A 12460-nucleotide genomic window follows, 5' to 3' on the forward strand; every position below is an offset into this window, starting at 1 on the left:
CGCATACAAGTGACCCACACACCTAAGAGGGCCGATTTTTCGCCCACTCGCCAGTTTCGGGCTTTTCGCGCGCAAGGCCACCGAATTCTATAACTCGGAGCAAGCTTCGCTTGGGAATGTCAAGTGGCAAGATAGTGGTCACTCTCGTACTTGCTACATAGCTATACACGAGAACACAGCAACTTCAGTATGCGCCACCATATTTAGGCAGCACATCACTCCATCTGTTGCAAACGCGGAGAAGCAACACCCTGAACTGTCATGCAATAAACGCTTCGCAATTCAAACACGATACTTCCCAACCGGAACGCGGCTCTACGCATTTTTCCTCTCTTGGAAATTTGTGCTGTTTTCTCGTGATACGTCGAGAGCTTCAACGACAGGGTGGGCAACCAGCGCTGCTCTAGACTTTGAAACTCGCCGAGCATGTCCTTGTGTTCGCTTGAGGTCTTCTGGTAGAAGTGGCGGTCCCCGCTGGCGTCGGTCAGGTACAAGTTGTCGACGTTGGTAGAGCGACTGAGTGCCACGTAATCAAGTGTCCACTGGTGCATCTCGTTGTGTTCACATGCTTCCGAAGAGCACGTTCCTGCTCGAGAATTGTAAGTGTACCCTTATGGCATTGGCTTGCATAAGGGGGAACTGCTTGCGTCTGCAGGAAACGCCCGTCTCGCAGTCGAGGGTGAGCGTGACCGTGCAAGGTTCGATTCATGTCCTGTACGGCTCTACACCGTAGCCGTTTCGCACGGTTTCATTGGCCCGCATACCCAGGTTTGCTTGACGGCAAACCCTCTTCGCTTCGGCCTCCCGGACTTCCACCGCCAGGTCAAAGGCGGCGTCGCCAGCCCGCCGCCTAAAAAGCAGTGCTGGGCCAGCTGTTGAGCATGCACGGTAATGTTGGTTACGCACACAGAGTTGAACTTCATCATAAGCTGCTTCGCATCTAAAAGTTCACATCCACAGGGTTGACCCGGTGAACGCTACGAATGTCAGGGTCCCAGCATGAATCGAACCCCAGCATTCTGCGTGGCGGTCAAGTACTCTACCACAGAGCCACATCAGGTCTCGGAACTCCTTTACAAATAGACCGTAATGTTTGTGAAATTACAATTCTGGTGAGAGTGCTGGCCATCCAATTTTATAAACACTACATATTCACTCCTATGATACAGTCGTCACGTCTGGTTAACGTATATTGTAGTTAGGCACCATCCACTGAAGTTGATTTATGTAGCAGTGTCCAAAGTTACCATCCTCGCGAGCACCAGCACTTCATATCAGCTTACCGCTTTTGGTGTTGCTAATATCCGCCGTACTAATATCCGTTTTGCTGTTCCAGTCGTAACGCTACTGTGAACAACTGATTATATAAAAACATTTGTGGCTGTTTAGCATATCTATGTGCGCCCACTTGTATCAAAGCTCCTAGGGCTTTAACTTGCACATACCTTTAGCGCCACTCTACGAGGTTTCATTCAATAAATACAGTCACCTTCCATGAGCATGCTTCGCATAATATCGATTCCAAAGGTACAGTGGCGGTCAAAATTTTGCGGACCACGGGAGCGCGTGTCAAACCTTGTTTCATCACTTGTATCAAAGCTCCTGGTGCTTTAACTTGCACACACCTTTAGCGCCACTCTACGAGGTTTCATTGAATAAATACAGTCACCTTCCATGAGCATGCTTCGCATAAGATCGATTCCAAAGGTACAGTGGCAGTCAAAATTTTGCAGACCACGGGAGCGCGTGTCAAACCTTGTTTCATCTAGGGACCTTATGTCAGACAGCACCGCTGCGCCTTCCGACGGCTGCCTGCGAAGCTCAAAAGCGCGCACTGCGCACGCGCGCCCTTTTTAAAGACGATAGCCTTTCTTGGGGACCTGCGACACAAAAATTTTGGTGTCTGTTTGTCTGTACTTTTGTCTGTTTGTCCACTTTCAACGCTACCGGGTACTCTGAACGGCACCAGCCGATACCCCAAACGGCCGACCCCATTCGCAGCGCCCACCAATGTTGCTCAAGGTTCAGCGTTCACACTTGTGCGATTGTCAATCAAAAGGCAATTATTGCGCATATCTGAGGTACCATAACAACACGTATATATTCTGTATGTACGTTTTTTTACTAGAAAAGGCATACATAAGTAATTCTAAAGACCGTAGCGTTTATCACGCTGCGCTGACCATGCACCGCTTGCACGAAAAGGTGAGTGTTTCCAACGCTTTGCTAAGACGACACGGTGGTGGCACCTACCCGTCGCCTTACGTTCTACAGCTTATCACCTCTGAGACGGCGCACGCCCGTCTCAGAGCCACGCGCTTCGTTTTTCAAGAAAACTGCCAGATAGCGCTCATGCCTCACGTGTGACGTGACTTGATGCGCTCGTTCGCCTCCGCTGCACGCTCGAGGCACTACAACGCAGCGCCTCCAGAATACCATTCACCGATTTCTTGCGCAGAACATCAAATAAATGTTTTGTTCTCTCTCTCCACACGCAAGACTATCGTCTTTCGACGACATTTGCAGATTAACATGCAGATATGGGGTCATTTTTTTATCTACCAGCCTGCTCGTTGACACCCTCAACAGTGTGCGCATGCACCAGAACGCTAGAAGCAGCGCAAGTGGTCACTCTGGAGCTGTCAGCGCGCGAATTTTATCACATAGGTCGATTTTCGAAAAAATTGACGCTGTATGGCCATTTTCGACAGAGGGGGAACGTCTGGCACTAAGGCGGAGCATCTCGCACCGAGCACTGCCAATACAAATCATAGCGCTTCCTATTGGGCGAGCAGGCGCCAGGGAGCAGCCAGAGCCACTGACCTCCGTCGCCAGAGCAGCGCACGGGGGCATCGGGGACGTGTGCTCTCGTTTCCGGACGGGAACAATCACGCTGCTCTAAGAGATAATACAGCGGGCGCGCGTGATGGCAAGCGTCATGTGGCCAATTTTTTTTCCCGCACCCCCGCTTCGCGGACATGTTCAGGCATGCCGCACGCTCGCGCTGCTCGGCCAGTCACGTCGCCTCGCCGAGCATAAAACCAGAAGTGGCGTGAAAAGGTCATATGTCTTCCTCCGCGCTCTCTTCACTCCGCCGCTGGCAGTGGAGGTGTTCCGTGGTGGAGCACCGAAAACTGCTCGCGGCGCCCAAAAAGGGCTCTTCCTCGACCAATGAAAGCACAACGCCCCTACCCGACCGCTGGAAGGCACCGCAACTCGCGAGAGCACTTCGAGCGCAGTTAAAAGTGCTCCTGCTCGCCAAATGTTAAACGCCATTACGTGTTTTCGTCAGGATATCATCGTTCCGTGTTTCTGCAGAGACAACAGGAGTGACCATAGAGTTTCTCAAGATTAACTAGAGGGCACTCTGGCGCTGCGATCGTTCAGCGACCATGGGAATGATGGGAAGTACACACATTTGCCTAGTCTTCGTACTTGCGGGCGGCGAATCGTACTTGCGGCTTCGTTTATTCCTGGGTTTCGGTTTTGTTTTGAAATAAAGATTCAGACCTTTTGAATTTCGTGAGCCCATTTGGAAAGTAAGTCTGAAAAAATAAAATGGTGAAGCGCAACCGCTGAACATTTGCTAATACTTGTTTCGTAAGAAAACAGCTCCAAGCCACACGAACACACACGGAGCCAAAGGCAGGCCAGAAGTATGAATATTAGACGAATGTGTGTACTACCCATCATTCCCATGCTCGCTGAAGCGCCGTGCGTTGCAGCTCCCATAGACACAAGCGCCAGAGTTCCCTCTAGTAAGTATTGTGGGAAACTCTATGGGAGTGACACCTTGCGCTTCTTTTCGCGTTCCGGTGTGCGCGCTCTTGAAGAGAGCGAACGAGCGCGATAGCAAGTTAAAAAGTGCGCGCGTGCGCAGTGCACACTCCATGAGCTTTGCCGACACCCGTCAGAAGGCGCATCGGTGCCTTAGTTTAACACGAGTTCGCAATGTTTTGACCTCCACTGCGCGTGAAATCTGTCGATTTTTTTTTTAAATCGTATGCACGTTTTCCCAAAGCCACTACGACGTCAGGACTACGCGTTGGAAATCGTATACATGGGCGAAAGAAGGAACATAATCAGTTAAGTAAGAAAACGATATTAACGTTTCGTGCAACTTAACAATTGGTTAGTTTAAAGATATTGTCAGCGAAAGTTTCTAATAAAGGTGACTTTCGCTCTTTATTTCCGCGCCCCGTATTGGCTCTGGAAAATGAGCAGGAGGTTTTACGCCACCCAGGACACCATGGAGCTCATGCAATATAAAGAAGCACGTGTTTTATTAAGGCGATGGTTTATCAACCGTCAGGTAATAAATAGCGCAATACGAACAGCCTTATTGTTTATATAGGTTTATCGATCTCGATCTTCATGAATGTTCTGTCCACATCATTGCATACACAAATAAGTTATTTTCGCTGTATAATACAGCTTGCACTGTACATACACATGATCATCATTGTCCATCTTTCTGTGTGCACATAAGTTATGTAAGACATATCTGGAAATATAATTCTCTTATACCGTGCGTCCACGGCTTTCAGATCTCACTGACCATGTAATGTACGCCCACGAGACGGCTGCATGCTCTCCTATAGTAGAGTACCTAGTACTCTAAATCGTTACCCACTTTTAAAGGCGAAGCATTTCTCAACGAACTTTGGTGACTGAGCATATCTATCTATCTATCTATCTATCTATCTATCTATCTATCTATCTATCTATCTATCTATCTATCTATCTATCTATCTATCTATCTATCTATCTAGCCACCTACGACTTTTAGCTCTCCTGGCCGTTTCGATAATGGTACCGGTACCAAACTTGGTATGGCATTACATGACTGTATGAAGAACATATCTGACTAGTCATAACATAAAAATCATGACATGGATGTCATGAATTACATTTCATGGTCTTGCAGCTCTTGCCGCGGTTTCATTCACATGGCATGTCGCAAAACTGGTATGGTATGCCATCATTGCATGGCGAACACAAGCGACAGACCCTAACATGAAAATCATGATATGTGTGTCATGTAACAACATGACTACATGCCAAGCTCATGATGCGCTGGCGGCTGTTTCGCTAGCGTCACATATATGAAATTTGGTATTACGGTACGTCAATGGATGACGAAGGCATGTGACTGGTGCAAACATGATGATCATGAGATGCGTGTCATGTAACAACACGACTACAAGCCACGCTCATGATGCGCTCGTGGCCATTTCACTAGCTTTACATGTACCAGATTCGGTATAACGTGACGCGAACGGACGACATAGGTAAATGACTCATACAAACATGATGATCACGACATGCGCGTCATGTAACAACATGACTACATGCCACACTCATGATGCGCTCGTGACCGTTTCGCTAGCTTCACACATGCCAAATTTGGTATTACGTGACGTCAATGGATTACCAAGGTATGTGACTAGTGCAAACATGATAATCATGAGAAGTGTGTCATGTGAGAACATGACTACATGCCAAAGTCAAGGTGCCAATACATTTCGACGTGATTCGGTGCGCGTGCTCACCGGCGCTCTTTTCGACACGTCACGCCGGCGTTGCGATGCCAGGTGCCAGTCCCGCCATATACTAGCTCGCAGGCGCGCGCCGCACTGCGTTGCTTTGACGCATGCGCGTTTCAGCGCGTCCAGCGTCCCTCCGTCCCTAAAAAAAGGGAGACGCAGTGTTGTCTGGGTAATGCATCGGCGGGAAATGCAGCATGTCGCATTTCACACCGGTTGCCGTCGGGCCGCGCGGACGGACGCTGTTTGCGCCGGTCTCACCTAGCGTCAGACTACAGGGTGCTCGCGTTTTGCTAACTTAGCCTCGCTGTGCCCAGTGTGCGTGCACGTCAACGCTACATTGGATTATATCGGGCTTTTCATGATGCGCTCGCAGCCGTTTTGCTAGCTCCACATATACCAAATTTCGTGTTACGTGACGTCAATGGATGACTAAATATATGACTCGCGCAAATATCATAATCCTGACATGCGTGTCATGTAAGGACATGAGAACATACCACGCTCATAGCATGCTCGCGGTCTTTTCGCTAGCTCCACATATGATAAATTTGATATCACGTGACGTGAATAGATAGCGAAGGTAAACGACATATCCAAACATGATAATCATGACACAGAAGTAATGTACGGCATCATTTACCTCCACCTTATAACGTTGTGCTGACTTTAAAGTGACATATCAACATTTCTCATTCGTGCTTCGCATATCATCGATTCCCACTGAACGTGGGGTCTGCCAGTTTTTTCTTCTTTGCGACCTGTTAGTATATATTTTACAGCGTCATATCCGTGGCGGAAATGCGTCAGCGGAGCCGTGGTGGACCGCGGCATAAAATACTTTCGTGTTAAAAGGCCGTTGCCAACAGTAAACGTTGCGAAAAAGAAGTATCAACACGGGGCATTACGGCAGTGCATGGTTCGCTGTCTCGTAGCAATGAGAGTTCTGAAAACAAGAAACACGAACTGTTTTGCCTTCGAATTGACCTCAGAATGTCTGTGTGCATGGTAGATCAACGCGAAACAAATTGCAAACACCTCTGATCACGCGAAAACCTTGATGACGACGATAAGACACAAGCTTTTAGATGCGGAGCATCTTATACTCGCGCCTTGTAGTGCGCCGTCCGCACCGCTTCTCGAACATTCGACAGCTGACGCGCGCGCATGCGCCGTCGCGCCGTCGCCCACTCTTCCACCATCTGTGCATCCCTTCCTCCTCTACACACCGCGCGCGCTTCACTCCTCCACCATCTGTGCACCCTTCCTCCTCTACACACCGCGTTCGACATCTACAATTCTCCTGATTCTCCAGTGGACGCGCATGTGGCGTCGCGCTTCGAGAACATTCAACAGCTGACAGTGCATGCGCCGTCGTGCTGTATATATACTCAAGGTCGGCGCTCGCTCGCTCAGTTGCCGCTCGTCGGTTGGTTTGTACGGCGCGTCGACGTCCAAGGTCGCGGTGAAATGAATTCCAACGAATCCACAAACACAATGATCGACGTCCCTTCGACCAGCGCCGCCCTTTCGCATACGTGTGTACGTGTTCACTCATTTAACACCCCCTCCTACAACCACGTTAACCAATTTAGCCATCGACCCAAGTAAGTCGCAATTTAACACCCCATTTCACAACCACGTTAACCAATTTAGCCATCGACCCAAGTAAGTCGCACTTTAACACCCCGTTAACCAATTATATGGTCCGCATCCTCCTCAGTGTTCCCCCGAGGGAAGCTGCGGGCAATTTTTTTTTTGCTGACGTTCGTTTGTTCCGTGCAGGTAGGAATGATCATATTCTAGGTCTTTTTTTTCGAGAACCACTGTTAAGTTCATCTCTTCAGCATGATTGGCCATGATTGTCAGTTTCTGCCTCGTCCCGGCTTGTCTCGGCTTTGAACAGACTGCGTGCGAAAAAAAGCCAGTGGCGACGTTGTGCTGACGTCATCAAAATTGTCACGTGGGAAAACGAATTGCCCTGCAAAAAAACTGTCCCGAGTCACTCCGTGGAGCAGGAAAAGTTTCCCCGCCAAAATCGGCAGAGTGGACCGGATTTCAGTGTGGCGTACTACCTTTAAAGGGGCCCTGCAACACTTTTTGAGCATGGTCAGAAAACGCTGCTGATCGGTAGTAGATGATGATGATGATGATGATATGTGGGGTTTAACGTCCCAAAACCACGATATGATTATGAGAGACGCCGTAGTGGAGGGCTCCGAAAATTTCGACCACCTGGGGTTCTTTAACGTGCGCCCAAATCTGAGCACACGGGCCTACAACATTTCCGCCTCCATCGGAAATGCAGCCGCCGCAGCCGGGATTCGATCCCGCGACCTGCGGGTCAGCAGCCGAGTACCTTAGCCACTGGACCACCGCGGCGGGGCGATCGGTAGTAGATGCTCCCGACAACACGCAAGCCAAATATCGTAGCACATCACGCGGTCTGGAATTCCCAATAAATTATCAAAGTCAGCTAAAAATTGTTTGCTTTCTCTTCTCTCGACAAATCACGTATATGCCCAAAAATCACACATCAATGACCCATATATCAGCTATTGGCTGATTTGAACATGGTGCGCTCGCTCGTTACAGAGATCGTCGCGGGAGGACGCTACTTGTCCACGCGTGCGCGCGCGATCACACTGAGAAAGTCACGCATTCGAAGAAAGAAAAAAGAAAAAAAAGTGCTCAAGATCGCGAGGCATGGGTGACGTTTTTCTGTGGCCCTGCCATCCTTCCCAGCTTGACTTCCAGAGCTATCGTCGGGACGAGAGAAGAGAGAATGTAATTTCGTCATGCGACAAACCTTTGTAACTCCACTCGCACTGGACGTATTCTTAAACTTTTTGTGGCGTTCAATTCGTGAGGCAATAAGCTATTCCAGTGAACTTGTTTCATGGTTACTTGAAACAGTGTTTCGGAGCCTCTTTAACACATCTGCCTGCTTGTGGGACGGCATGGACGAGTCGGCAAATTATGCGCCTTTGTTTTCACTGCTCGACAGCTCCGAGTCAAAGATGTTTCTGAACGAGTGATTCATCGGGTGATGACAGGGATGCTGAAACTGCCACGCTCGAGCGACGATTCGACAGAATTCGACAGCGGAATGGAATAACTGTGTGCACTGTACTCTGGGCGACTCGTCACATGAAAAATAGACCTTCCGCTCCCGCCTTGCTTCAGCGACACGTGTTGTGTTCCAATCGCGGATCAAGAGGCGCTGCTCTACGCCAGAGTCGAGTACCCGAGCACGCGGTCCGTCGCCTGCTCCGACTCTGCCGTTGGAATTCAACAACATAGTGGCGTGCGTAGATCTCAAGTGCTGTCGGCATTTCGCTAGGTTCGTGTAGTCCGCTATGCAAGGAGAGGTGTGCGTAGCACTCGAGCACTGGTAATTTCTGTAGTGATATGTAACTTCATATACAGTCGGCGCTGCAAGCTGCGCACAGAATTCGCTTTATGCAGTATCGTAATCATCGGTGAACGTTTTTTTTTTTTTTTTTTGCTGTCAGAGATTGTTTCCTGCGATATCGTCTGAGTGCCATACGTTACACATAACTTGTGCCTTCTTATTTTTACGTACCGTTGATGATTGATTTGTGGGGTTTAACGTCCCAAAACCACGATATGATTATGAGAGACGCCGTAGTGGAGGGCTCCGGAAATTTTGACCACCTGGGGTTCTTTAATTTTTACGTACCGTAAAAACGATTTTTTTATGCTACCATAGCAGCGAAGTGTTACTCACATTTAAGTATTCAATAGACTTCATTGTGGACAGTGTCCTATGACGAAATAAACATTTATATGGGCAGCTGTACACAACTGTATTATTCAACAATATTTTAGGTTGGTAGCATGAACAACGAGGGACAATCTATCCACTTCCGCTTCAGCACTTTATAAATCATTTTTTTTTATTGGAGCAGCTACGCATTGAAGTTACGGACACTGATTAAACAGCTTAGCCGGTGGCCTTCCCTAGCGTGCCCGTAACCACCAAATCGCATCCGCTAATCTGCTATGTGTGCCTTCCTCCTCCCCTTTTTCGCACTATTGCTGTACTAAACGTGGCAATGTAATGCCCTAGCTCTTATCCTCAACCTCACTGTCTTTTCGAACTCAAACAAAGGTACAGACAGTTTTGTTGTGAGCAGCTGGTATTACTGCGCCACCTGGAGGGGCATAGCTCAAACACACGCTCTTTTCTAGGTGTCCTCCCAGATCCACTTCAGCACACTTCATTAGTTGGTTGTGTATAGAAGCATGCACAACCAACCAGTCCAGTCAGCTATTTTATTAAGAAACAGATGGAATACCCCAATGCATGCGAGTGCTGGCGTACGAGTTCCGTGTCAAGCATTGAAGTCGTCTTAAATTTCTTAAACAGTTTGTTTGCATTAACATATGCTTATGCATAGGTTGCGTGTATGTTTTCGCATAAGCGTTTATAAATTCCATATAAGCAGTGTAATGGAAATAGAAAAGGCCTAAAAAAATAACCAGCTCCACTTCGCACACGCTGATAAAACTGCGAAGCTGGTGTCCTTTCCTTCATCGGGCTAACGCATTGCTATGTTTTGCAAGTCTATTTTACCACTGCTTCTTATTAAGTACTCTTTCTTAAGCTTCGAGGTTTTGGTATAGTTTTATTTAATCTTGACCGTTCCATCTTTATACACAGGTCTGCAAACAAGCTGTCACTTAAATGTTCCGTTATGTTGTATCACGGCTCTTTGTTAAACTCTCTTTGTTAAGCTTTGGGGTGGTAGGATACCCACCACTTTTTATAATAGCAAAGTGTCACGTGGCAGTGGTGTAACTATGCATGGTAACGTGCACACAACTTGTTGGGCCGACCATTGCCTGCTGAAAAATGAACAGTTTCGTACTGACCCTCTTCTTTTTCGTGTCAGTGTGGCTTTTTTTTCTGTCTATTTAACATAAATACATCAAAGATGTCTCGGTGAACCATATTAAAATGATAAAATATGGCCAGATCCGGGACGAGGGCTTCTGTGGAACACTTGTCCAAGAGTTCCACAGGTTAACTCGCACAGGTACTCTAAATCATTAACTATTTCTTTCTGAAGACACTCGCACAGTACGAGTGGTTGCGGGCTCGGCGCATCATATGACGTGTTATCAGAAGAAAAAAAACGCCTATCAAGTATATCACTGACATACGAGGTTCTTGAAGGCGGCTATATAATTGATTGATTGATATGTGGGGTTTAACGTCCCAAAACCACTATATGATTATGAGAGACGCCGTAGTGGAGGGCTCCGGAAATTTAGACCACATGGGGTTCTTTAACGTGCACCCAAATCTGAGCACACGGGCCTACAACATTTCCGCCTCCATCGGAAATGCAGCCGCCGCAGCCGGGATTCGAACCCGCGCCCTGCGGGTCAGCAGCCGAGTACCTTACCCACTAGACCACCACGGCGGGGCGAAGGCGGCTATATAACGTTACTATTTCAGTTCCGAGCTGGATGGAATCAAGTTCGTCTTCCAGAACACGTCTCACTGGGCGCGTAACCAAGCGCTCGGGGACAAAGAAGAATGAATCCGTAGTACTAGCAAACACACACTGTACAGACAGGAGAACCACTGGCGGACACAGGACACGAAACACAAAACGCTAGCGACACAGGACAACCGCTAGTGGTTGTCCTGTGTTGTTCTGTGCACTTCGAAGAGTGTGTTCACCAGTACTACGGATTCATTTAGGCCGGTAACGCGTAGTCAGCTGAATGTTCTAACGAGACTGATGCTTCAAGCTCATCGCAGCACTGACACCAAGCTGTCGCGCAAACGCACGAGCAGGTTCCGAGTAACTTGACGATTGAGCTACCCCATTTGCACATCCGCATGCGCCGTCACAGCTGTCACCAGCTCGCGAGCAGACCACGTGCTGTGCATATCTCTTTCGCTATCATACTTGAAACATTCAAACAAAACGAACAAAAGAACAGCAAGTTTCACAGCGCGCTTTCCGTTCAGCCATTCGTCCACCGGTAGAACATTTCCCAGGGAGGAAAAAAAAATAAATAAATGCAGAAGCCCGATGGCAAACTCACCAGCAAAACGGTGTCACTGGTTCGCTCGCCAACCCGTCAGGACGCTGCGAGAACGAGGAGCCATGGAAGTCCACTGTCGCTATTCATAGTCCGACTTCAAAGAAAGAAAGGTCCGGCCCCGATTACACTCCTTCCCATTCGACACTTCTCTTGCTATCGTACTCGTACGTGCTAATTATTGAAGGGAACAAGGCGCTGCTTGTAGATGAATCTTCGAGGAATGTCCACTTGTATCGGGCAGATTCACTGAACAAAGTTCTTCGGGGCGATATCGAAAGGAGTAGGCAATAAGGTCGCAAGCCTATTGGGAATTTGGGCCACGGGAATATCGGGTTTCGCGGTTTGGCGTACACAAAAGCGCAGGTTATGGATGTCGTGAATGGAGAGGAGGGTGGCGAGGAGATGCGGCACCAAGACAAACGAGATCCCAACCCGGGGAGCAGCAAGAAAACACGGGAAACTTTCCGCCGCTGTAGGTCGGTCGGTTTTTTTCCGGGTGTCAAGGAGAAACGGGGCGCACGACTGGTGTGTCGGCCGTGGGTGGGGGGCTTGTCCACTTCTTCCGAGGGGCGGAGGGGGGTGAGGTGGGGGTCTGCGCGAGGGTGCCTTTCGGATGGAGTCGGTGGCGGCCAGCAACGGTCCCAGACGACTTTCTGCGCGGCCGCGGTGGCGGCGGCGACGCCAGGGCGCCGTGTGTTCGGGGCCCCCTCACGCCAGCCGCAGTCCCGCAGGCGCCGACGCGAGAGATATCAGCCCGCGAGCTCCGTAACCCGAGCCAAGTGGAGCGGAAAAAACACTACTAGGTGCCAGCGGGCCGCGACCGAGCG

At 48.9% G+C, this 12460-nt stretch overlaps 1 protein-coding gene across 4 annotated transcripts in view; it reads right to left on the reverse strand.

Moving 5' to 3' along the window:
- LOC119175818 (uncharacterized) overlaps positions 1 to 12460 on the reverse strand; it is a 51230-nt gene that overhangs the window by 12747 nt on the left and 26023 nt on the right. Inside the window, exon 1 of one of the 4 annotated variants that reach the window (XM_037426814.2) lies at positions 11634 to 11890. The exons of 2 other annotated variants lie outside the window; for them this stretch is intronic. The gene's annotated coding sequence lies outside the window, so the exon portion shown is untranslated. Of the gene's footprint in view, positions 1 to 11633; positions 11891 to 12460 lie in introns of those variants that run through there. One more of the 4 variants, XM_037426828.2, reaches the window with a different exon arrangement.

The sequence above is a fragment of the Rhipicephalus microplus genome, chromosome 3, assembly GCF_043290135.1.
Source record: "Rhipicephalus microplus isolate Deutch F79 chromosome 3, USDA_Rmic, whole genome shotgun sequence".
Lineage (NCBI taxonomy): Eukaryota > Metazoa > Arthropoda > Arachnida > Ixodida > Ixodidae > Rhipicephalus > Rhipicephalus microplus.